Source organism: Plectropomus leopardus, chromosome 21 (genome assembly GCF_026936395.1).
Source record: "Plectropomus leopardus strain MGB_pleo_1.0 chromosome 21, ASM2693639v1, whole genome shotgun sequence".
NCBI lineage: Eukaryota > Metazoa > Chordata > Actinopteri > Perciformes > Serranidae > Plectropomus > Plectropomus leopardus.
Window position 1 is genome coordinate 12,796,297 of NC_142196.1, and position 6,000 is coordinate 12,802,296.

Genomic DNA, 6,000 nt, shown 5'->3' on the forward strand with positions numbered 1-6,000 from the left:
GTTTGTTCATGTCAAGGTGAGACTTTGGTGAATCCAGAGTCACCGTTTAACAAAAATAAACTAACTGACTGAAGCAGCAGTAGACCAACAGTTCCTGGGTCAGCAAGGTAAAATGATACATTTTGGCAATGGAGTCTTTTTTTATAAGTGGAGTCTTTTTATAGGTGTATCACAAGTTTTGTAATATTACTTAAGAAAGTAACTATAGCTGTCAGATAAATGTAGTGGATTAAAAAGTACAGTATTACCTTCTTAGACCCAAAAGTCACTGGACAATGTTTTTAAGGACATGCCAGGAAGACATGACATGTTTTGTGGTTGTCTAATGGTTCCATTCTTGTGAATGCAATATTTCAAGCACGCTTTGAGGGAATTTCTTCAAGTTTGGCACAAACGTTTACAAGGCTGAACTGATTAGATTGTAGTTCTCCAAAGTCAAAGGTCAAGGTCATTGTGACTTTGCATCTGTCTCATTCCTGTGAGCCCAATATCTCAAGAATACTTTCACAAAAATGTCTTAAATTTGGCAAAAATGTCCATATGGACTCAAAGATGAACTGATGAGAATTTGGTGGTCAAAGGTCACTGTGACCTCAAGAAACATGTTTCTAGTCATAACTCAAGTATTCATAATACACTACTTGCAAACATATTTTACACAAATGTCTAACAGAATAAAAGGAGGAAGTCATAACTTTTTCTATTCAAAAGGTCAAAGGTTAACTTCACTGTGACACCATATATCAAGATCTGAAGGGAGATGTGTTGACATTTTTCTCACAGACTTCTTTTTTTTAAAAATTAACATTATTTTTTAAATATAATTTTATTTTTTTGAGATTATTTTCGGGGCTCCACATTTAAAGAATGTCAACTGTCATGGCTACATATGAGTCTGGACAGCTAAGGATGTCAGCTGTAACTGCAACATCTGAAGCATCCGACCACATGGCGGTAATTCTAGTTTCAGGGTGAAATGCATTCACATATCTCTAAGAGAGGTCTTTTTTTGTTCTCTCCTTCTGAAGGGAAACAACAGAGATACAAGTTAGCGGAGAGACGGCTCCTTTGTGTGTTTTTCAAGGTCTGTGTGATCAGACACACATGTTCAAACAACACACACACACCTGGATGAACACTTACAAACCTAACCGCCATCTTTTACTGAACTAATACTTCATCACAGTTGATGCAACAAGTTCAACAAACCTCAGACACACTATTATTTGATATTATATCACACAAAAAATCTCTCTCTGTCTCTGTAGTCTTTAAATCTCTCTCAGCCCTTTGCTCCCACAGCATGTATTTGGGAGCAACTGAATTAACTGTATGTGTGTGTGTGTGCATGTTCTTGTGGGCATCACATGTAACCCCCCGCAGCATTTCCAAATCACACACACACACACACACACACACACACACACACACACACACACACACACACACACACTAGCCATCCCCTCCTGCCCAGGGGTCTCCAGTCTGCATAATAAATGAGGCCTGCTGATAGGTGGATGAACATGAGAGGGGGAAGGCTCTCTCACAAACACACACACACACACACACACACACACACACACACACACACACACACACACACACACACACACACATCAGCCGGTACCATTATGCAGCCCAGGTCTATACCATTTAACAGCTGTTGCCGTTGGAGAAATCCCAGGTCTCTTTACATGGTTGTTGTTCGCTCATTTATCGTGATTGCAGCAGCAGTTGGACTCCTCCTCACACTCTGATGCTCTGATTTCAATACTAGAAACTGGCGTGAAGCCTCCACTGGGATGCCTTCCTCACAATCCACTGCAGTGTCCTTGAGCAAGGCACTTATACCTCAGCGGCTCAGGGAAGGGCCCCTCCCTCCTCCTGCAGCTTTTAAATGATGTTTATTAGCTAATCATAAAAATATACACATACATGTGGAGCGGAGGGATTCATATCAGAGGATTTGAGGTTGATCATTTGTTATGCATAAAGAGTTTTAATGCTGAAAACTGCCTGATGAATACTAAAATTTAATCTGTCACCTGACAACAAGTAAAAAAAAAAAAAAGATTCATTTATAACACACCTCTCCTCTACTCTTTTACTTTTAATATAATTATTAAGCATGGACTCACACACACACACACACACATTCACACATGAAATACCCTCAACCTGCCATCACTAACCAGGGCTAGAATTATTTAATAATATAGACCTCTCACATAGCCAACCATTTGAAAGTAATTATCAGTAATGATCTGCCAGTGACTGATCTATTTTTACCTGATGATCAAACCAGATCTCATCTCAGATCTATATCCCGTCACATTCATTATAACCCAGCAAGATTACATTCATCTCTGCCAGCACCACCTGTCCTTATAATGGTGTTTCATTCTTCACCCAGAGCCCATTCACACCTATGGTAAATATTGGGAATACAATGAAGGTTCTGTCCCCCTTCTTTCAGGTTGGATGTAAACATTTTAAAGGAAATCACATTATGTTTCTGAGTGAGTTTGTGTGTGTTTGTGTCTTTAGGTAAGAACTGAGCACATCATTAATTCCTGGTGTTATGCTATTTTGAATTTAACAGGATACTTGACAAATAAATACAAAGATAAATGCTTTATGTCACTTTTATACCACATTATGACAAGTTAAATAGCATAGATGTGCTTTTAAAACAACATGACAAAAAAAGTCAACTGCAAAGGAAATAAGAGGCTTCTACATGGGTTTAATTGAATTTATACATAGGCTAATTTAGTACATTTCTGTGTGGGTCATGTGGCTTCCCTGCTGTTGGCTGCTGTGGTCGATGGCTTTCAAAACAACACACGGAGGTCACCATCACAGATGGGGGGCTGTATCACAGTAAAAACATAAACTATTTGATCTAATTGAAATAAATAAATATTTGAGTAGTTGGTAATTGATTAAAGTAAAGCAAAACTTCAGAAAGTCAATTTATGAATATTATAAAATATAGAAATGTTGGTGTTAAACTGTAGGAGATTACATAAATATATGTGGACTTATTTTCCTTTTCTTTTTCTTTATTCTATTTCATTTTATTTTATTTAGAAATATCTGTATTATCACCCTCACTGTAGGTGGCATGTATGTTACAGTAGGCTATACACAACAATATTATGCTACATTTATATTGTATGCTCGCTATAGTAGCTAGATGAAAATGCTACAATAACACGCCAGAGCCTGTGGAGTTTTTAATCGCTTTCTGTCTCAGTAAGTGAGTAACAATAAGTCCACGCGAGTGTGTGAAAATTATTTTGTATCTTATTCCAACATTTGACGCTATTTTGAATGTGGTGAAACTCATCGTGAGTCAACATGCCGGGGAGCCACAGATTAAATAAACACAGCAATGTAAACGCCGGCGCTGCTGCTGCTGCTGCTGCTGCTGCTGCAGAGCTGCATTTCCCCTTCCGAAGGGGAATAGCAGACAAAAGAAAATCACTTATTTAAATCCCCTCCCTTCAACGTTGAATTAATAAACTCACGGCGCACGGTGAATTTATCCTCCCCACTTGTCGGCAGTTTTCGGAGCTCCTTTCTTTTCGCCGGTAGTGGGAGCCGCAGGCAGCGGGGGAGGGACGGCTCGCTGGCCGCGCAGCGCAGCACTACACGCGGCAGGCGAGCGCAGCAGGCGCCGCTGAGTCGCCGGGACGACGCTGCTACACACCGGAGCGATCAACGGCGTTTCTCCAACTATCAGGCTGCAGCGCAACATTTCACCCGCACACAGCGTATACATATATCAGAACTGAATTGTATCCAAAGTTATTTTCGCCTTTGATATTCAAAACACATGTCCATATTATTATTTTGTATTTTGTATCTTTGTTTGCAAAAGTCGTTAAAACCTTTGAAGGAAACGATGTAATTAATTTTGAATATAATGAAAATACATAAAAACTCCTAACTGTTGTGTATTTTGGAAATGTTCAATTTTTATTTATGTATTCACAGTTTGCCATTTCCCTTAAATTGTAGCCAACATGAAACACAACATATAGGCTACAAACATATAGATAGATAGATTGATAGACACACTCACACACTCACACACACAGACACACACGCACACATAAACACACACACACACACACACACACACACACACACACACACACACACACACACACACACACACACACACTGAAAGACTCTGAGGAAGAGACATCTTCATCATCCTAAAAGTCAAAATATTTATTTGTAATTCTTCTTTAATTGTTGAACTTTGAATTCATTTACATAAAACGTATCATATTTCCTACAATTGTTTGTGATTTTATCCTGTCCATTATTATTCCATATTATCAGTAATTGGATCTCATCTGCAATTATTCATCAGTGCTGTGGAAAACATCAGCTTTATGGGTGTTTGTGTATGTGTCTCATTGAATACGATTAGTTTAAGTGATGATTGTAAAACTGTTTCATTTTATTGATCTAAATAGCAAGTGTGGACTTAAACATGTTTTTATGGGGAGTTTTTACTTTTTCTCTGTTGGAGATCTACAGGGATGTAAGTTGTGTTGCACAGATTGTAAGCAGCAGAAGCCCTCTGAGGCACATTTTTAAGGTTTAACATACATAAACAAAACTGGCCAGACTTGACTATCAAAGAAAAAGAATTATTGGGGCAGCACTTCTATTACCTGCATTCGCTGTAATTTGTAATTTTGGATGTTCACAGCCTAGTCACTGCATGTGCATCAAGAAAACTCCAAGGTGGAACAGAGCAAGAGGGAGAAATAAGGGTCCTGGGAAGGATGTGTATATGCATGTTTGTGTGTGTGTGTCTGTGTGTGTGTCATGGGGGTGACAGAGGAGTGTCACTTAGCAGAAGAATACAAGCTATCTGAGAATGAAGAGGGATGAGGCTGAATCCTGCTGCTTCTCCTCGCCTCTATTATCCTACAGGAGAGAGACCTGTGGGGGGCAGGCAAACACACACACACACACACACACACACACACACACACACACACACACACACACACACACACACACACACCCACACCCTGGGAATCTCCTCAGCTGTTCCCCCTGCACTCTCCTTGTACCCTTCCTCCTCCTCTTCCTCTCCTACCCTGGCCCTAAACACCTCTGCTCGCTGGATCTGGTTCCACTCGGCACCGGATCAGGGCCCCTGGCAGCTGACTACAGGTTTCTGGCTGAGATTAAGCCTCCTAATGGCAGCCACTCTGTGATGATTTACACTGCATTACTGTACACAGCAGCGGCTGCCTCCTCCTGCTAATGGTTTATTACACCGGAGCCTCTCTCAGCTTTATTGCACTTTGCTCTCTCACTTTGAGGCTGAGGTCTAATTAAATAATTTAACTGAATTACCAAACATATGCCAAAACCTGTGTTGGAATTACTCATGGTACTTGGTTAACTTGTTTTATGGTTTTTGCTTTTTATTTCCGCTTGGCTGGAGAGAGACGCCTGAGCTGCCCTGAGTTTGGATGGGAAAGATGATGGCAACAAATATTGTAAGTATAAGAAAAATAACGTCCTGTGAAAACCATGTATGTCCGAACATCAGCTTTTCAGGATCTAAGTGACAGTGCATTTCTCACATGGGTGGGTTTTTAAATGGTTTATTAGAATAAAGAAGTGGAAGAATTTAATTGTTGAGTTAATAAGAAAAATTCAAACTCTCCAAATTTGCATGGTAAAAGTAAACTATTTGTTTTAACTTAAAAACAAAAAGTTGCCCAGTCTGCCTCAAATTTTTAAGTTGACTGAATTTGAGAGTTTAATCATTACAAAATCACCTCAACTTGTCTACTTACGCTGTGGAAAATAAAGGATTTGTAATAACTTAAAGAAAAAAGTTAGCGTCAGGGCTATCTTAAATGTTTAAGTTTACCTCAACTTGTCATTTCAAATTCAATTCAATTTAAAATTTTAAGAATGCCCATAAGCTAACTTTTTAAAGTATATATTTTTTCT